The sequence below is a fragment of the Dama dama genome, chromosome 10 (genome assembly GCF_033118175.1).
Source record: "Dama dama isolate Ldn47 chromosome 10, ASM3311817v1, whole genome shotgun sequence".
Lineage (NCBI taxonomy): Eukaryota > Metazoa > Chordata > Mammalia > Artiodactyla > Cervidae > Dama > Dama dama.
Window position 1 is genome coordinate 32217837 of NC_083690.1, and position 26458 is coordinate 32244294.

General features: G+C 46.4%; 1 long non-coding RNA gene across 2 annotated transcripts in view; it reads left to right on the forward strand.

Moving 5' to 3' along the window:
- Positions 1-26458, forward strand: part of LOC133063694 (uncharacterized) — a 541214-nt gene that overhangs the window by 106721 nt on the left and 408035 nt on the right. Inside the window, exon 1 of one of the 2 annotated variants that reach the window (XR_009694476.1) lies at positions 2900-3023. The exons of the other annotated variant lie outside the window; for it this stretch is intronic. This is a non-coding gene — a long non-coding RNA (uncharacterized LOC133063694). Of the gene's footprint in view, positions 1-2899; positions 3024-26458 lie in introns of those variants that run through there. 2 annotated transcript variants of the gene reach the window in all.

Sequence of the window (26458 nt, forward strand, 5' to 3'; positions counted from 1 at the left end):
AATTCTGGGCATGTCTATGGGGGTATTTCCAGAAGAGTTTAGTATTTGAATTGATGGACAGAGTAAAGCACGTGGCCCTCCCCACATCGGTGGGCATCCTGGAGTCCACTGAGGGTCTGAATAGAACAGAAAGGTGGAGGAAGGATGAATTTGTTCTTTGCCTGACTTCTTGCACTGTAACGCTGATCTTCTGTTCCCCGTGTTCCTGGTTCTCAGACCTGCAGACCAGAGTCTCCATCAGTGGGTCCCTGGATTTCAGGCCTTGAACTACACCACCTCTGGCTTTCCCGGATCTCCAGCTTGCAGATAGCAGGGCATGGAGCTTCACAGCTTCCGTAATCACAGGAACCAATTCCTTGTAATAAACTTCCTCTTACATGTATTTCCTGTTAATTCTGTTTCTTTAGAGAACTGTGACTAACACACCTTATTTCATTCCACTGGAATGCCTTCCACCCTCCTCTTCCTTCAAGGCTCTGATTAGATTTACCTTCTCCATAAAAACTCTCCTTGTCAGCAGCTCCTTCTTCTGAGCCCATTTTTATATTCATCCTCTCCTTAGGATCCATGATTCTGGTTACCCACTTGTGGTACCCATAATGTTCTGCTCTGGATGGTGGCTCCTTGTTTCTCCCATGATGAACCTTGAACCCTCAGTGCTTGTCCATCTTTGGCATGATCACATTTCCTGGCCAGAGTGGGGCAAGAAGGATTCAATTAATTTCTTAATAAGTTTCTCAGCTCAAGGGCCCCCAAAGGAGCCCTGAGTCAAGGGATCATGTGCACATGATTTACTGGGGATGTGCTCCTGGGGAAATCAGTCAGGAAACAGGGGAATCAGAGCAGAGAAGAGGAAGAACTACACAAGGGTGTAATTTCAAGTGAAGTCCCAGCCTGATTCCACAGGGGGACTCTGGAGCGTGAATACGCCTCGGAGTTTGTCCTAACTTGAAGCAGGGAGCTGGGTTTTCATTCTGCCGCACTCTCCAGTCCTTGGCTGAGAGCGCCCTGGTGTGGGGGTGGGAGTGAGCTCTGAGGCAGACCCACTCTCTGTCCATGTGGGTAACCCACCCACATCCTCTGATGAGAGCTGCAAGTGCTGGCTATTTGACACAGGAGAATCCAAAGCTTTTTCTTTGAGGCACGAAGAAAAAGTCAAAGGACCCAAGGTGATCTGGGCTGGGCACTGACGGTGTCATCCATGATTTGCAGAGCAATACTTTTTTATTTGTGATAAACTTAAATATTGAGCATCAAGGATTTTGTTCAATCATGTTTGTTTAAAGAAAGGTAAATGAGTTTGAGCAAGCTCCGGGAATTGGTGATGGACAGGGAAGCCTGGCGTGCTGCAGTCCATGGGGTCGCAAAGAGTCAGACACGACTGAGTGACTGAACTGAAAGAAAGGTAAACTGTTAACTTAGCTTGCCAGCCTTCCCCGGGGTCCTCACATCTCCACCTGCACACACCCAACACATTGGAGAGGTACACGGGTGAGCACGCTGAATTATTTTCATACTGTGTGAACCCAGCCTTGGGCTTTTTGTTTATTTATTTCTAAATTTGTATTGGGGTGTAATTGCTTTACAACGTTGTGTTAGTTTCTGCCATACAGCAGTGTGAATCAGCTATATGTATTCATATATCACCCTCCTCCCCGACCCCCGATCCCACCCTCTAGGCCATCACAGAGCACCGAGCTGAGTTTCCTATGCTATACACCGGCTTCCCACTAGCTATCTGTTTTGGGCTTTTAAAAGATTCTATTTAGCACAGGGGAATTTTGAGCTGCTTTGGGAATATAGCTTCTCTCACCTTTCCTTCCTGGTGTATGATTCTGAGTTGGCCAGTCAAAGCATTCAGTTTGGTAGAGAATGGAGAACTTGCTAGGTGGTGGGAGATGAATCTGGAAATGGAGGCAGGGAGATGATCAAGGTGGGGACTTGGAACCCAAGGTCTAATCCTGGAAGGGATGGCGTTGACAGGGAGATTGTAACTTCTAGCCTCACAGGGCGATGACAGGATATCCTTGTCTTTATTCTGCATGTTGTCTGTCCCTTTCAACCACTGACATCTCAGGCAGGATGGAATGTCTTCGCTGCTCCTCTGGTTCCTACCTGTGTTCTGCCTGGCAAAGCAGTGTTGGCTCTGACAGCTTGACAAAGGCTTTCCAATACTCTTTCTTCTTTGCATTCAGGGTCTACTTCCCTTTCTACTTTGAAGATACATCGAAGTCAGGCTTTACTAAAATTGTGACCTGTCTAAAGGAGAGAGATGTCCCACCTGGAGCTGAGTAGTCAGCTTGTGCTACACAGAGGAAAGATGAGTGATGTGGGTTGGAGGGCCTGGGGAACCGAGACAGGTCAGCAAAGCGTGGTCAGGTGGGACCAGAGCAGATGGATATGACAGAACACAGCATGCTGAAGCTGAGGAGAAAATAAGGAAAAGTGAATTTGAGGAACATCACAGCACCGTGAGAAACATAACCGTTCAAGTTTAACTGAACACTTTCTCAAAGGCCATTCTCTTGTTTCTCTCCTTTGGAACCTGCTCATTCCCCTTCCCTGGAATTCTGCTCTGCAAAGAGGTGCCCAAAAGCAACTGCAAGTTTTTGATATGCCTCTGATTGAGAAAAGTGAAAACTGAAAATGTTTCAGACTCAATCATGTCTGACTCTTTGCGACCCCGTTGACTGTAGCCCTCCAGGCTCCTCTGTCCATGGAATGCTCTAGGCAAGAATATTGGAGTGGGTAGCCATTCCCTTCTCCAGGGCATCTTCCTGACCCAGGGATCCAACTTGGTCTTCTCCATTGCAGGCAGATCCTTCACGTTCTGAACCACAAGGGAAGTCCCCTCCTATTGAGAAGTGGGATCTAAGTCCCCTCACCTTGAGGATGGGCTGATGCAACCCAGATGCCATTTCAACCAGGAGAATACAGTGGGAGTGGTGGCCTAGGACTTCCGAGGCTGGCTCACAAAAGGCCATCTGGTTTCCTTCCGGTTCTCTGGGAAAGACATCTGTCACGTAAGTCTGAGTATACTGAGACCCTCATGCCAGACAGGCCACATGTACGAGTTTCAGAAATCCCAGGTGGCAGTTGGAATTAACTTTCAGCCACATGCGTGCACCATCTTGAATGTTCAGCTCCATCAAGCCTTCCTATGACGGCAGCACCAGCCAGCATCTGAGGGCAACCACATGAGAGATCCCAAGCTAGAACTTTCCAGTTGAGCCACAAGATTGTGAGACATGGTTGTCTTATGCTGCTACGTTTTGGGGTAATTTGTTCATCAGCGGTGGTAACCAGAACATGGGCTGTGACATCAGGTGTTGCAGTGGGGAGGTGGAGCCCTTGGGTGGAGAATCCTCTGAGGTGTCCCCCAGAATAGGAGGTCTCATTATGACGGGGCATTCTGTGTCCCACCCCGCCTTCACGGCTAGTCAGCGTGTGAGCTCTAGTCTTCTCCCTTCAGGGTGACGTTAGGCAGTTATGACTTAGATTTTTCTTGTATTGGCATCTGCACTTATTTGAGATCAGGTTTAAGGAGTTTGATTGACATCTTGTTTCTTTCCACTACAAAATAAGCTAATTTCTTTAGTCTCACCCACCATTTCTCTGAAGAAAGTTATTGATTGTCACAGTTCTCTAGACTGGGCAATCGATGCACACCAGTTTAAAGGGAAAGAAATGATGGATGGGAAGACCATTGAGTGCTATTCTACTTGATGGTACACTGTGATAATTTAGCTTTTAGAAAGCTGTACTTTTCTAAGAAGCCAGATGCAAAAGCATTAGGGGATTTGGCATCAGGATGAATGGTAATGTGTTTGTGGGCTGACATTTGAAGCTTCTTATCACCAGAGGCATTGGTAAATGCAAGATCTACTTGTTAGAGAATTCCCAGGTTCTGCTCTTGTGGCATCTTAGCCAAGACACTTAACCTCTCTGAGCTTAATTTTCTCTGATATGTGGTGGTGAGCCAGGGATAAAATAAGAAGAAATACATTGGAATTCTAGAATATGTAAGCTGGAAAACACATTTGAAGTTATCCTTTGAATCAGTTGTGATTGGTGCTGCCTGCATATGATCGAGTCCAACAGTAGAATGGCTTGAGAAAACTAGACAACTCCTTTTCTCTGAAGCTAAGGTAATCTGGATGTGATAGTGCAGGGCTGGAGAAGCAGCTTCTCCAAATTATCAGGACCCACACTCTGCCATCTCAAGCCTGTGACCCTTTTCCTCATGTTTTGATATGACAGCTAAAGCTCCAGATATCACGTCTGCATTCCAGATAATATAATATGAACTTAGGTTCTTAGGAAAGGAGAGAAAAGATATTGGAAGGCAACCAGTAGCCTCTACCACCAGGAAGAAATGGGGAACCAAACATATCCAATTTTATTAATAAGTTACATTCATTAAATCTTAAAAACATGAAATGTCTGGAACTCTCAGAGGGAGTGGAAGAGTTACATGGTATCTTCACTGAACTCTGAAAACAAAAGTCCTCCTGGAAAATATGCTTTCTTTTTTAAAAAGAAGAGTTCAATTTAGTTAAAGTGACAAAGAGACTATTTTAAAAATAGCAATTGAATGAATTCAGAATGCTGGCTACCAACTAAGCTCATTTTCAAAAGTAATTTAAGACCAAGAAAATTCAACTGTTTCCCTTCAGATTGTTTTGTGCAGAGTGATAAAACTCAGATTTCTGAATCAAATTTCCATTTTGACCTTTGTGGGAATGAAGTGGCAACTGTTTGTTAATCATGATCACTGGCATGATTCTAGAATAATCCACCTGGCAGTGTATCTTTGTGTGTGTGCATGGGGTGGGGGTGGGGATGCTGAGAATGACTCAGAAGCATGGTAGAAATTTTTTACAAATGGTGAACATCCTTGTGAAAATTTCCTGAATTGAGTTGTATTGGAAATAATGAGGGCAGAGAGCACATATAGTTTGAAGAAGTTTGCTATTAGAAAAGTCTCTGAATTCCTCTGTGTGCCTGCCCATCACATAAGATCTGATGAGAGTGAAACAAAGTAATAGTCAGGTGTAGCATCAGAAGCATATTAGGATTTTAATGATTTTCTAGGACTTCGCTGGTGTTCCATTGGCTAAGACTCCAAGCTCCCAGTGCAGTTTGATCTCTAGTCCGGAAACTAGATCCTACATGCAACAAACAAGGGTTCAAATGCCACAACCAAGACCCAGTGCAGCCAAATTGTTGTTCAGTCGCTAAGTTGTGTTTGACTCTTTGTGACCCCGTGGACTGCAGCATACCAGACTTCCCCGTCCTTCACTATCTCCTGGAGTTTGCTCAAACTCATGTCCATTGAAGTGGTGATTCCATCCAACCATTTCAAACAGTATGAAAAGGCAGCCAAATAAATATATAAAAAAAATATTCTAATGATTCTCATAAGACTGAGGTCCCATTGTGGCTGCTGCCCCAACAGGAAGTCACTAACGAGAGGAGATATGTGGGCTTTGTGGCTCTAGGGCCCTGCAGAGCAAAACAGATGGTTCCATCAAGACAGATGCTATCACAATGGCCAAAAAACAGAGCATGCAGCATGTCAACCGTATTCACAACTCCAAGCCTGAATTAACCCTCGAGGCAGTCTGCCCCCAGAGACCGGAGGAGTCAGACTGTAACTCAGCCTGGGCACCCACAGTCTGAATTAGACAGTCCAATTCAGACTGACCATTGGAGGGTCTGTGGCCCTTGAGAAAAATGTCAGTCTACCAACAATGAATTTTATTGAGTCCCAGTTGAGTTTGATGGCGAGGATGATAAAAGGAAAAGCAGGGCATAGCACCTGCCCTCAGACCAAAGGTCCAACCCAGACCTAAACAGGTGAGCAGTTTCTAGTGCAGCGGCAGGGTTGTCCCTGCAAAGCACAAGGTGAATTTCTAAATATGTTCTCCATGTGATAAGCACAGCAGGGGTCCTAAGAAAGATGATGAAACCATAGCTTCTGGAGAAAGCATTTGATCAGACTTTCCTGACACGACCTCACCTTCTGTGTGTGGGGGAGGCATACACATTATTTCTTGGCCAAGTCTCTGCTTCCTTTTCTGTTCTCTTCTGCCCACATAGTGGGGTTCGTGTGGGGTGATGCTCACAGCTGGCTTTTGCTAAGTGTGGGTGACCAGAAGTTCCTGTACTTTTCCCACATGGAAGCTCTAGGGGTGGGAGGTAGGGGAGGAGGAATCTCTTCATTGGATTTGGAAAAAACGGCTGAGTAGGGCAAATCTTCCCCTTATCCCCCAGGCTTCTTAGAACATGCTGTGAATTTGTTTGTTTCTGAATGAAGGAAGAAAATATTCACATTGGAGAAATTCCCAGAATTGGCAAGGTCAACCCCAGATCCACAAAACTGAGCGTCCTCCAGGGTCCCTCTTCCTGTCCATGTTTGGTGGTGGTGGTCTAGTCGCTCAGTCGTGTCGGACTCTTGCATTCCCAGTGAAGTCCCATGACCTGCTTTATAAACCTAGCTCTGCTCCCTGCATACGTGCGTGCTAAGTCACTTCAGTCGTGTCCAGCTCTTTGTGACCATATGGACTATAGCCCTCTGGGCTCTTCTGTCCATGGGATTCTCCAGGCAAGAATACTGGAGTGGGTTGCCATGCCCTTCTCCAGGAGATCTTCCTGACCCAGGGATGGAACCCAGGTCTCTTATGTCCCCAGCATTGGCTGCTGAGTTCTTTACCACTGACACCACTTGGGAAGCCCCAACTCTGCTCCATGATTAAGAGTTATTGTGTTCCTTAACCTCTCCTTGGCTCAATTTTATCACCTGAAAAACTGGAGTGGTATTAATACTCACTTCAGAGATTGGTGCCCGTACGTGCTTTTTAGACCAGTACCTAGTGCTCCAAACAAGGTTTGTTGTAATTATATCTTCTGTTGTTGCTGTGTTAGTCACTCAGGTGTGTCTGACTCTTTGTGACCCCGTGGACTATAGTCCTCCAGGCTCCTCTGTCCATGGGATTCTCCAGGCAAGAATACTCGAGTGGGTTGCTGTTTCCCTCTCCAGGGGATCTTCCCGACCCAGGGATTGAACCCGGTTCTCCTGCATTGCAGGCAGATTCTTGACTGACAAGTTAGCTCTTAACATTATTCGGTTTCCAACAGGGTGCGTGTAAAAGGCTATGATCACAGAGAGAAAACGAGGGAGATTTAGGTGTGGACTGGCGTTTGGAGACAGGCAGGTCAGTACTGAGTTTGGGTGGTTTTTTCTGTAAAGTTTTTTGTGATTCACCTAGAAAGACAATCTGTAGTAGGTAGAGCATGGAGTCAAGCTTGGTGAACCCAGCTGATGCATGCTAATAGATGTTTGTAGTAGGTAGAATTCAGAGGTGGTTTCCTAAGATTTCCACCTTCTGGTGCATAATTATCTCCTCTTTTGCTATGGGAACATAGTCATAGGTTTCAGGAACTAGGATGTAAATGTCTTTTAGGGACATTATTTTGTCCACCACAATAAGTCATGGGTTCAAAAAAACCTCAGTTTGGCCATGTACTGACTATGCAATTCAAGTTGCTTATTCTTGCTCATTTCTCTGACTTCTTTTAGCCCTCTCCTCCAAAATTCTCTGTAAGAAAGTCCCATTTTTAGCTTTGGTCCCAGGTAACTCACTGCCTGCACTAGCCATAACCTCACTTAAACAACAGGCATTTATTTCTTACAGTTTTGTAGTTGGGAAGTCCGTGATCAGGGTGCTGGCCAAGCTGGTCTCTGAACCTACTTTTCTGATGTGTAAAATCAGAACACTAAAAGTTAGTTGTGTGCTTCCTCGTCCTCTCCAGCGGGTCAGAGATCAGTGATGAGGGGTCCAGCCCAGTGCATAAGGAAGGCAGATATTCACCGAGTGGCTATTCCAGTTGTCCCTCAGTTTTCCATGACAGCAAGTAAGTTTTGATAATTGTTATTCCTTGATTCTACTTACTGTTTTATCTGTTATGGTTACTTATTATGACATGTGGCCCCGAATGACCACATGACTTAGGCAAGGTTTTTTTAATGTCCAGCTGGCCATATCAGCATTAGGCTGGTACAACAGCTTCACGGATTGAAAGGCCAATCCTTTTTTTTTCTTTCTGGTTTTCTGCAAGCCCTCCCTACTGGTGGGGAGAATTCAGTTCAGACTGTGGGTGCACAGGCTGAGTCATGGCGTGACTGCTCTGGTCCCTGGGGGCTGCCTGCCTCGAGAGCTAATTCAGGCTTGGGGTTGTGAATACTGTTGACGTGGTTAGGGTTAATGACCACAGGACAGGCATAAAGGAACGGGATGGCAATAAAGGTTCTGGTTGCCTCAGTGATGTATGTGGACTTGGCCCCGGGAGTAATATGTCAAACAGCCCTGAGTGGCCACCCTGCTGCTGTGTAGTGATGGGTGCCAGGGTTTGGGAAATAGCTGTGGGATTGTTGGGAGAAGGATGGAGAGGTTTCTCTGCAGGTCTGTCTTGGGGAGTAGTGCAGGTGTGCGGTGTGTGAAACCAAGGTACCTCATAGCTCTGTTAAACATAGTGGGGATGTGGTGTACATGTGTGTGCATACATGTGCACATGTGTGTGTGCACTGTGTGTATGAGAACTTGGAAAGAAGCAGAGAATCACAACATTCTAGGGTAGGGCCATCTCACCCACTTCAGTGAATGGATCAGACTCAAAGAATCCTTAAAAATATATATATACATATATATATATTTAAAAGATATATGTATTTGGCCCTTTAAAATATATATTTGTTTATTTTAAAATTAGTTAATTTTGGTTGTGCTGAGTCTTCGATGCTGGGCAGCCTCTCTAGTTATGGCGAGCGGGGCCACTCTTCATCGCGGTGCTGGGGCTTCCATTGTGGCAGCTTCTCTTGTGGAGCGTAGGTGCTAGGTCCGAGGGTCTCAGCAGCTGTGGTGCACGGGCTTAGTTGGATCTTCCCTGACCAGGGATGGAACCCATGTCCCCTGCATTGGTAGATGGATTCTTAACCACTGGACCATCAGGAAAGTCCTGTCTTTGGCCCTTCAACGATGATGGAAGGCCAGCTATGGACAGGAAGCTTTCTGGGGTTCACTATCAAGGTGTGGTCTTGCTATTATCTCCATGGCTCCAGACTCTGGCTTGCAAATCTTACTTCTGGCCTCATGAGTTTGGGGGGACCATTTTAGCTTTCATTTCTGGCCTCCTTTTCTAGGGCTTTTCCTTCCTTCTACTCATTTCATTGACTTCTTTCAACCTTTTCTTCTGCAATTTTCTGTAAGAAGCTTAAGTTTCAGGTAACACACTGCCTGCAGTAGCCATAACCTCACTCAAACAACAGCCATTTATTTCTCATGGAGCTGGAGGCTGGGAAATCCACAATCAGGGTGCTGGCCAGTCAGGCTCCTGGAGGGGGGGCCCTCTTCCTTGCTTGCTGATGGCTGGCTTCTCACTGTGTCCTCACAAGGTAGATAGAGAGAGCAAGATCTCCGTGTCTCTTCTTATCAGGACACCAATCTCATCGTGGGTACCCCAGCCTCATGACCTCATCTACTCCATCGTATTGAAGATCAGAGTTTCAGCATTGTACATTCTCGGGCTTCCCTGGTGGCTCAGGTGGTAAAGAACCCACCTGCAATGTAGGAGATGCAGGTTCAATCCCTGGGTTGGGAAGATCCCTTGGAGGAGGAAATGGCAACCCACTCCGGTATGCTTGCCTGGGAAATCCCATGGGCAGAGGAACCTGGTGAGCTATATAGTCCATGGGGTTGCAAAGAGTTGGACACGACTGAGTGAGCACAAACAGAACATGTGTATTCTAGGAGGACACAGATATCCAGTCTGTAACACCTCCCGAGTTGAAAGCCACCATTCCACATGGTCCAGGGGGGACTTTTTATTTTTACCTAGAATTGGCCAAACCATTTGTTGTACCACATACAAGCAGAATCCCGGTGTGTCTGCCAAGTGTAGCAAGTAGTTTCATGCTTACCTCTCAACGATCACGAGGCAGCGAATTAAGAGGTTCCTGGCAATGATTCTCACATGAAAACCGGAAACGATTATTTACCATCCAGAACAGGCTGTGAGTATTAGGAGCTGACGTCTAAATTTAGAGATGATTCATGTAATTTGGAGTGGTATTGTTTCAAATCATATTAAAGGAAAACACAGCAGGTGGTTCTTAGCGTTAAAACCTTGTTTGCATTTTACTGGAAGGAGACAGAACTGGAAGGAGCAAGGTGGATGCTCCTATAGGGCAGTGGGTGGTCACGAGAGTTTACTGAGATGATGTAGGTTTGGGGTACCTAAGCTGGTTAACCTTTACCTCCACCTGCTCTGTTCAGTTCGTTCTTTATAGTTTTAGACTATCTCAGGAGACTCAGGAGGATTGTTAGCCTGTACATGATTCTGTTAGTTCACTGTGGGAGAACATTATTATAATGAAGAAACTTGAGAAGATAGAAAGGTCTATAGGATGATAAAGCAGAGGGTTTGCTGGCTTCTCTCGGGCAATGAGGTGGTGAAGGGGGGCACTGATCAAACATGCTCTGTCTTTGAGTCTATCTTCCTTTTAAGTTTAGGGGCCATTTTCTGTTTTATTGAGTTGTTTAGAGTATTGGATAGTTGAGATGTTAGAGGAAGGGGAGTTTCAGCATAGTTGTACTCTTCAGGATGAAAGACCTAAGAACTGATGAACTTCCTTGGGATCTGGGCCAAATACTCCCTTCTCATTGAGCAAAGTGTGATGTGCCTTTTAAATGGGGTCTAGATGGACAGGAGCCAGAGGTGCTTCTGTTGAAGCAGTGGTCTTTAAACAGCATGCTTAGTCCCTGAGTACTGTCCAAGTCTTTACAACCCCATGGGCTGCAGCCTGCCAGGCTTCTCTGTCCATGGGATTCTCCAGACAAGAATACTAGAGTGGGTTGCCATTTCCTCCTTCTGGGGGTCTCCCCTGCATTTCTTCCAGTAAGATTCTTTACCACTGAACCACCTGGGAAGCAGGGATGCCTTTAAAAATCACCAGGAGAGCCTTTCCAAATATCTGCACTCCTGTCCCACTCTTAAAGATTTGGATTCAGTGTTTGAAGTAGAGCCTGGACACATTTATCTTGGAAAAAACAAAACAAAACAAAACTCTTAGCCAAGTGATTCTGGTTGGTACCCCTGGTTAAAATCCACAGCCTTAAAGGACTAGTCACTGGAGGCAATTGACTGTAATCTGAGATGCTATCATTACTCTGAATCATGTGGATGATTCTGGGGAGATGACCTAGTCGAACCCTCTACTCGAAGAGTAAATTATTTCTATAACATCTCTGCTGTGTGGTTGTCCAGCATCTGGGTGAATATATGCACTGAAGAGAAATGTTGAAATTGGAGGCAATTTAGTCACCCTGCATGAAGGAAGAAAGGTTTCTCCATGTGGGTCTGAAATCTGCTGCCTGAAATTTGTATCTGCTGGCAGGACTGGCTACATCATGGATGGGGTTGGGTGCAAAATGAAAGTAGGGGGCCCGACCCTTGTTCAAAAGTCATTTAGAATCTCAAGACAACAACAGCTGTACGTGCAACTAAGTAACCGTGTTTTGAGTTCCAAGCCCTTCTCAGTTTTGGGACTGCCTGAGTTCATAGTCCTGAAGCTGGTCCTATCTACTGGTCCCATTTCTTTTCATTCTCCAGATTCTTTATCTCTCCCACTGGCTGACTCTTTGCAACCCCTTGGACTGTAGCCTGCCAGGCTCCTCTGTCCTTGGAATTCTCCAGGCAAGAATACTGGTGTGGATAGCCATTCCCTTCTCCAGGGGATCTTCTCAACCCAGGGGTCAAACCTGGGTCTTCTGCACTGCAGGTAGATTCTTTAACCTCTGAGCCACCAGGAAAGCATGTGTAGGACCACACATTCATGAAATAAAGGATTGTGTGTATCTTGAGAGGCAGAAGTCATAACTAGAGGTCAGTCTGGGAAGATAGCTTATTAGTTAGAATGTGGGTATTGACTGGGTGAAAAGCGGAAATGAAAGTTCCACAGTTGTGACTGGGTACCTGAGTACCCAGTAGAGAGTTGCTTCCGTTGTGTCTGACTCTCTGAGACCCTTTCTACTGTAGCCCACCAGACTCCTCTGTCCAGGGGATTCTCCAGGCAAGTATACTGGAGTGGGTTCCCATGCCCTCCTCCAGGGGATCTTCCTGACCTGGGGATCAAATCCGTGTCTCTTATGTCTCCTGCATTGGCAGTCAGGTTCTTTACCACTGGGAAGCCCAGAAGACTGGATCGCTCATGTACTTTCAGGGACAGCCTTGGAGAAGGCTTTGCTTTGGGTTGGTTTGTCTGGATGGTGAGACAGGTCAGAAGCATACCACAGAGGTGGCAACCGTACCTGTGGCTGCTTTGATTAGAATCTGAGTATGACTCTCCCATCAAATCCTTATTGGAATCACTATCCCAATGAAGCTTCCTCGTCTGTGGCTCTTTCTTGACAAATCAAATCCACAGTCCAAGAGAATCACTGCTTACCTCGCCGGTTTTACCCTGGGCTGCATGGATCATCTGAATAATGGGAGCTAAACTGTTTTATAGTCTGGAAACTCCCAGAAGCCAGGCTCTTTGTCGTGAATTCTTGATTTGCCTTGTTGGCAGCTTCACAGCTCAGACGGCAGGGGAAGCAAGTGGGGAGCCGCTGGACTTAAGGAAGATGAATGGGCATCATCTGAGGATGCAGAGGTGATGGGAACCTGGGGGAAGGTGACCGGCTGCCTTGTCGTTTGTAATATTGAGGGCACAGTGGCCACTGCCAGAGCTGTGTGGCTGATTCAGGAAAATGGATTTCCAGAAACCTTAAGAAATGACAGGTGTGAGTTAATGACTAGAAGCTCTGATAGAGGTTTTTTCTTATTGTGGTTAACTATGGATATCACAGAGGTGACTTATCGCCCAGATTGAAGGCTGGCTTCTGTGTGTGTGCTCAGTCATGTCCAACTCTTCGCAACCCCCTGGATTGTAGCCCGCCAACCTCCTCTGTCCATGGGATTTCCCAGGCAAGGATACTGGTGCGGGGTTTCCATTTCCTGCTCCAGGGGATCTACCTGACCTAAGGATTGAACCCTCGTCTCCTACACTGGCAGACAGGCTCTTTACCACTAGGTCCACCTGAAAAAGTCCCTGAAGGCTGGCTTAGATAATGGTCACCATCTGCTGAGTGGTTATCATTGCTTTCATCATTCCTGGATCTCACACGGCCCTACGAAGCAGATATGATCCAACTGTAGATAAAGGATTTGAGGCCAAGAGGGTTTAAGTGTGCCCCTGACATGGCTTCCACTGTACCAGGGCCAGGAAGCCAATCCACGTCTTTTAATCATGAAATCCATGGTCTTTTCACTCCACTGGAAACCTGGGTAAACCTCTAGCATTTCTTCCAGTTTTTGTGAATATAGTTTTGAGAGAGACGTTTTTAGCACTCTATTGCTTCAGCACCTTTCCTGGAAACTCTTTAATGCCAATTGTCTTTGTCGTCACAGGAAAGTAAGCAGCTCAGATGCTTGGGGGATCTGTGTCATTTGCTTTGCTAATGAGGATGGAGTCATTTAAGGGCTGCTTCACCCTGAAATTATAGATGAGAGATTAAAATTGATTTCTGACCCAGCGCTGTCAGGAGACATCCCTGAGCTGTCTTTTGGGATCTAATCTCTCCGCTCACTTCTACAGAGAGGTTGGATGTCATTGAAGAAGATGTCAGTGTGCTTCTTTACTGGATGAGCTGACCTAACAGAAGCCTCAAGCTCAGCGTAGGCTATCAGTTGAGCAGCTCCTGGAGAAACCCGTGCCACGCTGACCATGTAACAGAAGCAGAGTGCCAGTCCAGGGAGGTGATGGTCTGCAGAGTTTATCAGCCTGTCTTAGCTTGTGCCCACTCAGTGATATTAACAAGGTCAAGTTCATTTAGAAGAGGGAAATTGGCATTGTCGAGGAACTGGGACTTCCGTAGTGTGATGAATGTTTGAGAGTTAAGAGTTTTCATTTGGAAGGAGAGGAGAGCAAGCCAATGTGTGTCTGGGGCACGGTCATTCTGTAACGACTCAGAAGGAAGTTGAAAGGGAAGACGACAGGGAGCCTCACTGACTCAGGGGTGGACATGAGATGCCCGAGGAAACATTTGGAGGAAACCAGGGTAAGGGCGTAGAGAAAGCAGAAAGTGAGGAGCATTGGTGGAGGAGCATGGATCCAATCAGAGAAGGATCCAGAGACTCAGCTCTGATGGATTGATCACAGGGATGGCATCTGAGAAAAAGACAGGGCAATGCATTTTGGGGGGTGGGTATGGTATTAGAGATCTTAGTTCCCGGACCAGGGATTGAACCTGCATCCTCTGCAGTGGAAACATTGAGTCCCAAACCCCTGGCTGGCAGGGAAGTCCCAGGGCAATTCCGTTTTAAGTGTGAGAACCTGGCTGACTGTCAGTGTTCCAGAGACAGAGGACTCTTCTCTTTTCCAGAGCACCGGTCCTAAGAAACTGGTGATTGAACTTGTATGAGAAGGAAGGCTACAGCCTGGTGTCCTATTTGTCTCCTTATAGTAAAGCAATCTGAACATCCCAAATAGCAGTGTCTGTTTGAGGATGCTGGAGATTCAGGATGGAGGGTGGCTGAGGAAGGGGTGAGCAATGTTCCAAGACTTCCAACCCAAGGGGAGATGCTGTTTATCCCTGATGCAGTGATCATGGACCAGACTCGAGTCCAGGGTGGGGAGTCTTGCTTTGGTGGGTGATTTCATTATGTTGGGCTACCCACATTTAGGCTGGACCCGTATGTGTTGATGTCTGTTTGGTCGTGGGTCGTTGCCATTTCCTTCTATATGGGAGTCCAAAAGGAGGAAGGGGAGGAGAGGGAGGTAGCCCAGGCAGCAGGCTGGCACTGTCCATTTGGGAAAACAGGATGAGCGGAGATTTTTTAAAAAAAATCACACAAAGTGCATGAATTCCCACATAGTCTCTGCCTTATGTACTCTGAAATGGGAGTAGGAGACTGCACCAAAATACACAAACCCACTCAATCAGAGGTGTCTGCACGAAATAGACAACACTGGGATTTTCTTGGAGTAAGTCATCTTAGGAAAATGGTAAAGATGAAGCCCACAAAGCAATTTGACTAAACGTTTCCCCTTTGTTTCCAGGCTTGTCTAGTGTCCTATGGAAGGAATAAAAGCAGGCTCCAGGGGAGGCTTCCCGGGTGGTGCTGGTGGTAAAGAACACACCTGCCAATGCCAGAGACACAAGAGACACTGGTTCGATCCCTGGGTCGGGAAGATCCCCTGGAGGAGGGCATGGCAACTTACTCTAGTATTCTTGCCTGGAGGATCCCATGGACAGAGGAGCCTGGTGGGCTGCAGTCCACAGGATTTGTTCATGACTGAAGCAACTTAGCACACATGCATGCATATGAAGCAGTACCCTTTGTAAATAAACTTTAAAAACAAAAATAAAAAACAGGCTCTGGGATCTGGAATGCTATGCAGGAAGCAGAGCAGGGCTTCCTCTGGCCACCTGGGTGTCACAGGAAAGTTGGCCTTGGTCGCTGTTCGGGGAAGGGACAAAGCAGAACTGTGACAACTGCTGAAGATCCAGGACTCAGGACTTTGGGAAAACCGTGAAAGCCTTGACTGGCTCCCACATGGTAGACATGGGCCTGAATAAATATGACAGAGCTGTTTTGGAAACAAACCCTCACGTTAACTCATCATGTAAAGGTAGTTTTTTTCCCTGCATCACTTCACTTGTTGCTCTGCAGAGGCTGACATGCTTTGTGAAGGAGTATATCTGGAAAAGCAAGGTGTTGAGATCTCAGTTGTAATTTGTGTGTGTGAAGAAATGGACTCTCTCTACAGCCTGGAGTTTCCTTCAAGCAGGGTATGTTTTATGTGTGTAAGTCTTCGCTCCTGGGCAGGTCCAGGAGCTTTGCTGGTTTTTCCTAGAGCTCAGGGAAAGGAAAAATGATTTATTTGATCATGGATGAAGCCAAATATTTGCACACCTTGCCATTCACCTGTTGCTCACATGGCGGTTTGGCCATGACTGAGGAAGGCTGTGGCCCTGGGGTGGGAGTTAGACGAGTGAGCTGGCCTGGTGAGCAGGTTCAACCTCCACTGCTGTTTAAACATCTCTGACCTCCGGGGGCCCTGGAGAGATGAATAAAAGTCGGGAAGACCATTTCGCCAGGCGCAGTGCTTACGGGGCTACCCGGGGCCTCACAGAGGGTTGCTGGGCGTTTTCTTGCACCGCTGGCCAGACAGCTGCCTCGTGCTACAGAGGCCTGTGTGCCGTGGCAACCTGGGGCGAACCCGGAGCTCCATCAGTCCTCCGGGGTGGGCAGGCAGGGCCTGTGTCTGCTATTTGGTGATCCCCGTGGCTAAGGGGGCCCCGTGTTTCTGGAGGGAAATGCTGTACAGGTTGAGATTCAATAACACAGGTGGTTGGCAAGCCCACTGACTGCCTTCTGCTTCACTTGGTTACTAATGATATTTCTCTCTCGGACGAGTCAAACAAGGGCAGAAGTCCTGATTTAGGAACGTAGAATTCTAGGGCAGAGAGGATCGTGAGAGCCAAGTGCTTGGTCAAGGTCAAAGTTGGCGGCCATGGCAGAGCTCAGATAAGAGACTAGTCTGTCTATTCCCAGTTCACGGGATGCCCTTTTCTCTACTCCAACCTGTTCTCCAGAATCACAGCAGTTACCAAATATAGCTGCGATGAACCTGGCCAAGCTGGAGCCTTCTAGGTGTCGTCAGACTGTCAGTGGAGACTCGCCCTGGGCTTGAGGATAAAAGTGCCTCACCCTTCTGATCTCAGTGTTGGGGGAAAATCCAGACTTCCCTCCAACTTCTGTAACTTCTCCAAGACTTGATCTCTCCTGGCCCGCTCTGGATCCTGGGCTTATGAAGATGACCTCTGTTCCTCAAATTGAGTGTCTTCACTAGTTTCTCACATAGTAAAGAAAAAGAAATCCATGTCTGCTAAGGATGTTTTGGCTTCTGTGTACTCTGATAAGGTCTTGGTGGGAGAGGGTTGGGAGACAGGGAAGAAAGAATTGGCCAAAGAGAGGTCTGCATAGCAGCAGTGTCAACAAGTATTGCAAGGAAACAATATCAATTTTTTTTTTTCCTTTTACATATATATATATTTTTAGAGCTGTTTTAGGTTCCTGGCACCGTTAAGCAGAAAGTCAGAGTTCCCATATACCCCTCTTCTCATATAGCCTCCCCCCCCACCATAACACCCAGCACCTGAGTGGCACCTTTATTGGACTTGATGAACCCACATTGACATGTCATTATCACCCAAGGTCCATAGTTTACATTACTGTTCACTCTCGATGTACGTTTATGGGTTTGGATAAATGGATAATGACATGTATCCACCACTGTATTACTGTAAAGAGCAGGTTCTCTGCTCTAGAAATCCTCTGTGCCTGCATACCCTCTACCCTCACCTGACCCCTGGCAACCACTGGTCCTTTTATTGTCTCCATAGTTTAGTCTTTTCCAGAATGTCATATGATTGGAATTGTGCAGTGTGTAGCCTTTTCAGTTTGGCATCTTTCACTTGGTGATATGCATTTAAGGCTCCTCCATGTAATATCAATTCTTAAAAGTGTTCTCCCCCCACCTCCAGGCTTGTTGCAACATGTACATTCCTTTTCCTCATTCCCACTCCCATGTCAGAACTTCCCTGGTGGTTCAGATGATAAAGAATCTGCCTGCAGTGCAAAAGAGTGGGTTCAATCCCTGGGTCAAGAGGACCCCCCCGGAGGAGGGCATGGAAATACCATTCCAGTATTCTCACCTAGAGAATCCCATGGACAGAGGAGCCTGGCGGGCTACAGTCCATGGGGTCTCTAAGAGTCAGACATGATTGAGCAACTAACCCTTGCGCTCCCATCTCAGGACCTCAGCCTCCGTGTTGCAGCTTGCCCTCTGGAGTTTCACATTCTCCCCCTTCTGTTGGGCAGAGTAGCTTCTGTTCACCCTAGATGCTGTCTTCCCATCTGCTCGTGAACGTTCTCTGCAGCACCTCACCTACTTCTTGTGGGTGCCGAGTTCTTCCTACAGACAAAGCTGTGCTCTTCTAGAAGCGATTCCATTAACAGCAAAGTATCTCTAAGACTGTTCTCTAGGGGCACAGACTGTTCTATGGGGGCTGACAAAGATGCTGGGAGAGGCTGGGGCTCCCACCTGAGCCAGAGCAGGGCTGAGCCTCTCAGGAGAGGGGCGGTAGGGCTGCCTGTCCTGAATCACTCCCGCCAGCAGGTGAACCCAGGAGCTGCAGGAGAAGGCAGTATTTCTGGATGAAAGTGAAGACACACCTGGGAGCAGACCCACCAGCCAGGACGGTTCCTGGAATTCCCTTGCCTCCTGCTCTTCCGTGGGGCTGACCCGGGCCACGGGCCCACAGCCTACTCCAACTCCTTTTCCTCCTTCTGTCTCATCCGGGCAGCTTTCCCCAAGCCTCAGTGCTTAGCGTCTATCCCTTCTCTCGTAATGCATACCTTAGAACTTAGCCTGTCTCCTGACTTCATTCTGTCCTCCTGACTTTCCACTCTGGGCTTTCAGCCCAGTTCCTCTTCTGATTGCAGATCCACACACCCAGCCTGGTCCCCACAAAGACGTCGACACTCAATGTCTGGCAAACCTAATTCATGGTCCTCCCACCCAAACCCAGTCTTCTACCTGACTTCTTTCTGTATTTTGGGTCATCAAGCATTTGATTCTCTGCATGTCTTTTTTTTTTCTTAAACACATTTTGCCTCATTATGTCATCATAGCCCAGGCTGGTTGATTGTCCCTCTAACACTCCTCTCTCCTGTTTCCTGGCTGCTTCTTGAGTCTCAAATCTCCTCATCTCTCTCCTGGACACTTACAGGTCCTCTAATCCGCTTCCTACTTCCAAGGTTTCTACTTCAATCCTCCCAAACAGAAGCTTAAGCTTCTTACAGAAATTGTCTAACCTGCCCCTCCACCCCTGCACCCCACCCATGCCCTTGCCCCCTGACTTTCAATAACTCCCCATTATCTATGGGAAAAAGCCTTGATTAGGCTTCCCTGGAACTTTATGATAGGGTTTTCAACCAGCCTTGCAAACCTCATTGCTTCTTTTCATGCAACCCAGCCAAATTGGATTATCCTCGGTTTCTGAAACTCACGGCATACTTTCTGACTTAATATTTTTGTTTATAATTTTTTCTCTGCTCATCGTGCTCTCATTCTCCATCACTGCCTACCAGATTCTACCTACACCTGAAGTTCAGCTCACATGCCACCTTTCTAAAGACCTCTCTTCTCACTTCAGGGAGTAATATTCTCTTCCTTTCCTGAAAGAATGCAATTCATTTTTGGACTTGATGTTTTCCAATTGATAATTGTGTGTTAAGTTTGAAGGCTCTGGAGGAGAAGTTCTCTGTCTTGTTTACCTTCATATCTTTTAAAGCAAGTGATACGTACTTCAGTGAATCATTTCATCATATGAACCAGAAGCACATGCCTGTGTGCACGTGTGCTCATTCCCTTTGATCGTGTCTGACACTTTGTGACCCCATGGACTGTAGTGCCCTCCAGACTCCATTGTTCATGGGATTTCCCAGGCAAGAATACTGGAATGGGTTGCCATGCCCTTCTCCAGGGTATCTTCCCAACCCAGGGATCGAGCCTGCGTCTTCTGCATCTCCAGTATTGCAGGTGAATTCTTTACCTCTGAGCCAATGGGGAAGCCCCAACAGGTAGCACACTGGGTCCCAAAGGAATGGAACAGAAGGATGGAGAATTCTGAATCTGCTGTGGGAGCAGGGAGTAATCAGAGCATGAGATATTGGCCTCGGTGGGTGATAGCAGAGTAACCAAATACATTCACCTGGGCAGGGGCATTGCCAGGGAAAGGGGAGATGTTGACAGCATCCTTCTTCAGCTTTACAATGTTGCCTCCGGCTGGCCCCGAGTGTGGACATGGGTAGGGCTCAGATAGAGCATGTGTGGTGTTGGATTATTCATTACTCGCAGAACAATAGGGAATTCTACTGGGGAGAACGGGGGAGTTTGCTGGAAGCCAGTTGTTATGGCTCATAATATTACATCCAAGCCTTTTGTGTAATGTAACCCATTACCATATCCCCTGGGTGGCTCAAAGTCACAGAATCACAGAATGTAAGAGTTGGAAAGAAATTCAAAGGGAATCTTGTCAAATCCCCTAGTTTTATGAGTAGGAAAATTCAGATCCAGAAGGGTTAGATAATTCTCCCAAGGTTACATAGAAATACAAACCAGAGCCAAGATGAGAACTCAAAGGAGAAAAGAATAAATGTGTATCAAGTGCCTACTCTGCCGGTGCCGTGTCAGCAAAGTGAGGTGAACCTCGAATTTCCCATTCGTGGGCGAGAAAGTCACATTTCAGAAAGGTGCGACAGCAGAGGCAAATGATGGATCCATAATTTGGTTCCAAAATCCAGCTTCCAAGTAACACTGATGTGCTCAGTCGTGTCCAACTCTTTGTGACCCCATGGACGATAGCCCGCCAGGCTCCTCTGGCTGTGGAATATTCCAGGCAAGAATACTGGAGTGGGTTGCCATTTCCTCCTCCAGGGCATCTTCCGTACCACAGGATTGAGTCCACATCTCCTACATTGGCAGGCGGATTCTTTACCACTGGGTCACCTGGAAAGCCCAAGAGATGGCGTGTTTTACTCCTTGGTGCTCCTACTTAAAAGATAAGTGGATACAAAAAAAAAAAAAAAAGAAGAATTGCCTTTGTAAGTATCTCTTGCATACATTGAAGGCAAAAGGAGAAGAGGGTACAAGAAGATTAGATGATTAGATAGCATCACCGACTCAATGGACCTGAACTTGGGCAAACTCCGGGAGCTAGTGGAGGACAGGGAAGCCTGGCGTGCTGCAGTCCTTAGGGTTGCAAAGAGTCAGACGTAGCTTAGTGACTGAACAATAACAGCAACTTGCATACAGAGCCCTTGAGGTCTGTCACAGGGACACTCCCGTTCCCTTGAACACTGACCCTAGGAGGCAACGATCCTGTTCATTTTGCTGAATATTAAATAACAACAAAGAGAGGCTAGGGTTGCCCTCCCAAAGTCGTCCTGCTTGTAACTGGTACAACCAGAGTGAGAATCATGTCTGTTTTGCCTCGTTAGTCTCTTCACTGTGAAAGTTAAAGAACCCTTTGAGCCCCCTTTGAGCCCTGGTGCCCCAGTCACTTCTCCACCCCTAAACTGTCATTAAATGATGGAGTTAACCAAAAAAAGTTGAAGATGCGCTGAATTCCTGGGACCTGATGGTCTTTGCTGCTTGGTGACTTCCATCTTCTATTATGAGGGTTATCATTTTTAAAACTATGCAGGAAGAGGGAGAAGCATTGCTGAGGACCATGGCGTCTTAGGAGACTGAGGACCAGAAGGTGGTGGTCTCACGGATTTTATCTACTGACACCCGAGTCCTGGGAAGAAAGGAGGATATGGATACTGCCAAAGCAGGTGGCATCTGTGGCTATGATTTGGGTTTATGGCCTATGCTGCAGGCCTCTTGACTTGGCACGGAGAACATTCCATGAGATTGAAGTGTCCAGGACAGCTGATGAAGGTGGCATGAAAATGAATATTAAGGAGGATGGGAAAACCACCAGGAATCTTATTCTTACACAGTCATTGTGGCCTTGGATTTAAAAATATATATATTTGTATTGGAGTATAGGGCTTCCCTGGTAGTTCAGCTGGTAAAGAGTCTGCCTGCAATGCGGGAGACCCTGGTTCGATTCCTGGGTCAGGAAGATCCCCTGGAGAAGGGATAGGCTACCCATTCCAGTATTCTTGGGCTTCCCTGGTGGCTTAGACGGTAAAGAATCTGCCTGCAATGCAAGAGACCTGGGTTCGATCCTTGGATTGGGAAGATCCCCTGGAGGAGGGCATGGCAACCCACTCCAGTATTCTTGCCTGGAGAATCCCCATGGACAGAGGGGCCTGCAGGGCTACAGGCCATGGGGTCGCAAAGAGTCGGAGAGGACTCGGTGACTAAGCGCAGCACAGCACATAGTTCATATACAATGTTGTGTTAGTTTCAGGTATATGGGGAAAAAATCTAATGAAGAGTAGATATATGTATATGGCCTTGAATAGTGAGCATAGCATAGGTGATTAAGTGAATCAGAGATTACAAAACGGCTGCACAGGTGTCAGCTTAAAGGGGCTCAGCATAAGACACAATCAAAAAGAGACAGACAACTGTGTGGACAAGATGACTCTTAAGGCCACTTTGAGAGTTGGTGATTCTTCAAGCCTGCTCTTGTCTTTCTTACACAACCCAAGTGTGCTCATAATGAGGACACTGGCTGAGTCTGACCAAACCCCCCATTTATCTGTTGGTGAATATTAAGTATAATTGATTTTTTCACACTTCAAATTTCCTCTGATACCTGGAGGAATGCTCATTGGCCATCTCCTATAACTAGTGAGCATCAAATTCTTAGAACCTTTCAAACAGCTGCCTGATTTGGGTTTGACTTTCAAATAGCTGCCCGATTGGGGTTTGGGACATTGTCTCTTGTGCCTGCCTTCAGTCCCACTTCTGAAAGGAAACTCCTAAAATCTACCTTCAAACCAAATTGATAATAAATCATGTAAGGCAAACAAAATCCTTGCTAAGAAACACTGACCAACCCCCATTTGAAAATAGACATTGAATAGTTTAGACTTTGAACTCAGCTAGTAGAGAACTGATTGTTCAGCTAGAATGATAAGTAGAAATCATTGGATTTTAGTTCTGGCAGGTCTAAATGCTGCAGATTTTTAAAAAGCTTGTACAAAATAGAGATTTCTGTGTATTTGAATGAATCAATTAGCAAAATGTGGACAAATTCTCTTTCCTGAACTTTTGTTTTGGAAAAAAAAATATTAATTTTAATGTCTTGTATTAAAATCGCAAAGACCTTGATTGTCATAAGGGTAATGCGTCTCATAAAAACAATGGGAAATGGCATCATCATTTAAAAAGCCTGATGTCTGTGGTTGTTTCATGTTGGTGGATGGCAAAAAACAACCACAATATCATAAAGTAATTAGTCTTCAATTAAAATAATTTTTAAAAAATGTAAAGAAAAAGCCTGCTGTTATTGGTTTGATGGACATATCCAGTGGAAATGAAATGTGTATTCCTGTTTAATATCACGAACAATTAGAGAATTTCATTAGCAAGTGCTATTCGTGGAAACCTGCATAAATGAGAACATGTTTCTGGAACTCTAGGGGTGTTTTTGAGTCTCTGGCGTTCCATGGTTCTCAGAAAGTCTTTTTTGGAAAAAAAAGGAAAAGGAAACCAGAATTTAAAGAAAAAGAAATCGTTAATGCAGCCTGGCTTTCTGAGATCCCTAATGTGTTGTCCCAGAAATTCTCATTAAAAGTTGACAGGTGTGCTTTGTTAGAATGCGAACTCCTCTTTCCCATATCTCTGTCTGTCTCTGAACCATCTTTGGATCCCCACCCTCCCAGCCCCCTCTTTCTTTTTATTAGAATGTTATCTACAGCTTTCAGGGTTTTTTTTTTTTTTTCTCCCTCTTATCACATTTACATATTCTCTTCAAGAAGACTTGCTTCTAAATTCAGACAAAAATACAAGCTGCTCAACTTCCCTGGCATTATAACAGTGGCAGAGCATCTAAGGCCTAAATCTGATCTGCCTCCCACTTTACCTCCTCGTTTGCTGACTCTCTTCCTGTCATTGTCATCGTCTGCACAGACCCAGGCCACTTCTTCCCTCGCTGTCATCCTTCCTGAATATTCTACTTGGAGTCGCTCATTGCCGCCATGTTTCGTTTAGACTCTTTTAGGTAGTGGGTTATATAGCCCAAAGAAGTCCAGATTTATGACTTTTCTTTCAAACATATGTAGATTTGGTAACTGGAGGCCACATTGCTCCCTGACAATATTCAGTGCTCCACAGTTTCACCAGCTCATGTTCTATGCCACCGGTTCTCAAGCTGTGGTTGGGAACCAGCAGCATTGGGGCACCACCTAGGAATTGGTAGAGATGTGGTTTCTAGGCAACGCCCCCCACCCCCTTGCCCCCTATGACTCAGAATCTCTGGGGGTGGGGCTCAGCAACCCTTGCTTTTAACAAGCGTTTCAGAGGATGCTTGCACGACCACTCTGGAGACGTGGTCCTCTTGTACTGTGGTCTCTTCAGACTCCTGAAGGCATCTGGGTTTGTCAGCCCCAGTCTACATTATCTGTAATCCTTACAAGTTCCTGGGACAGGTATTATTTTCCCATTTGATCACTTAGTTCCTAATATGTCCAGGACTTCTGTAGTCATGGTAGGAAGTGTTTGGAACCACACTGTTGCCTCTGCATGTGAGATGGCACTGGTGTGAGTTTGGTATTTTTCCCCTTCTCTCTCTTCCATTAGTGGCTCAGATGGTAAAGAATCTGCCTGCAATGCGGGAGACTGGAGCTTTGGTCCCCGAGTCAGGAAGATCCCCTGGAGAAGGGAATGGCAACCCATTCCAATATTCTTGCCTGGAGAATTCCATGGACAGAGGAGCCCAGTGGGCTATACAGGCTGGGGGTTGCAAAGAGTCGGACATGACTGAGTGACCAACACTTTCTTTCTTCTCTTCCATTAAGTGTTGGTTTCTTTGCAGTTGTTCTTGAACAAGTGGTGTTCTTCCCAGGTGGGTTTAGTACAGACTATGTAGAGGGCATTAATGCTCTCAGAGTCTGTTCTGGCCACTATGCCTACTGCCTCTCTGAAGGGCAGGCTCTCCCGTTTGGCCTGGAGACAGTATGAAGCTTTATCAGGTTTGTCCTTGGAACTCCTGATATTTGTCTGGTTTGCCTTCTGGATCTTTCAACTCTAAGAAACTCCAGGTATTGTCTCACCCTAATATCCCCAACTTAGTTCATGAGGAAGAATTGGCCTCTCATTTTCTGGGCATCTACCTTGAGATAAGGCTTTCCTGATAGCTTATCGGTGTGCAGATAAGAATCTGCCTGCAATGCAGGAGACAGGAGACTCGGGTTCCATCCCTGGGTCAGGAAGATTCCTTGGAGGATGAAAGAGCACCCCACTCCAGTATTCTTGCCTGGAGGATGCTAAGGGCTGCAGTCCATAGGGTCGCCAGGAGTAGGACATGAGTAAAACAAGAAACAGCAACCTTGAGATAAAGCCTGGTTCCTGAGACAATCTTATCTTTGAAATTGCCACGTGATTCTTGCCTGAACTGAGACGCCTGCTTGCCAAGATCCTAGTCCCTTTCTCAACCCTGCTGTTTAGCTTTCTTGGTTACCAGTATTTCCTGGCACATTTTGTGACCACAGGGCTTGTAGTGAGGTCACATCCACTCACCTAAAAATCTGTCTCATCCCAGAGTCCTTGCCTTGGTTTGCTCCTGTCTTGCCTATACTTGGGGACTAAATTATCAACCTTCCATATCTACACAATAGAGAATAATGGCTTAAAAAAAAAATTAATAACAAGACAGACTCTGAGAGCCAAAAGCCTGGATGGGAATCCTGGTTCTGCTACTCCAAGGTCAGCTGTATGACTTTTGGAAAGTTCTTTAACCTCTCTGTGACTCAGTTTCCTCATCTGTGAAATGGGTTGAGGTTAGTAACCATCACATATGCTTGCTATGACCCGTGTCTAGAGTTGTTCATCACTTTGCTGACTCCCACGTCCATCTCTCTGGCCTGTGTTTAGGGGCAGTATTTTCCCTCCATTTAGTCCATGAAGACTGGGAGTTAAGTGAATATGAGCGGTGCCTGGAATGTGAAGGGAACACCATTTCCCACTGACTTCATGTGAGGAAGTTGGAAAGGTGCTTCTTGGTTGTGGCGGGAACCCTGAGAAATTGGGGACTAAATCTGATGTTGGCAGATTTAGGATGGAAAGTGGCCAGCACCTACTTTGAGTTTGTGCTTAAAGTCTGAACCCTCAGAGGTTTCTCGAGTCCGCCTCACATGTTCACGTCCATTCTCTCCTGCAGACGAGGTAACACTGAGGACTCTGTACCAGGCTTTGTTCTAGAAGCTCTAAAGTCTCAGGGGCACAGGTTAATCTCCTGTGGCGAGTGGGAGCTGGGGAGGAGAAAGAAAGCCAGCATCTCAACTTGAAGAGAAAAAGTTAAAATTTTTACATAACTTCCTGCTCTTTCTGCCTCTGTAACTCAGCTTGCTCCTTGCAAAGTCTAGATCACGTAGGTCTCAGAAAGTGGGGACTCACAATACTAGAAACTGGAGCTTATCTCACTCACCCTTGTCCTGTTTTTTGCAATTGCCCTAGCCCCTGCAAACGCACAAACCGGCTTAATCATGCCTGTCCATGTATAAAAGCTCTGTAACCCCTTTGTTCGGGGCTCAGAGCTTAGAGTGTTAACCCCTCTGGGCCCACCAGCATCATAAACCTGACTTCTCCAGCTCTCCGAGTGTGGTG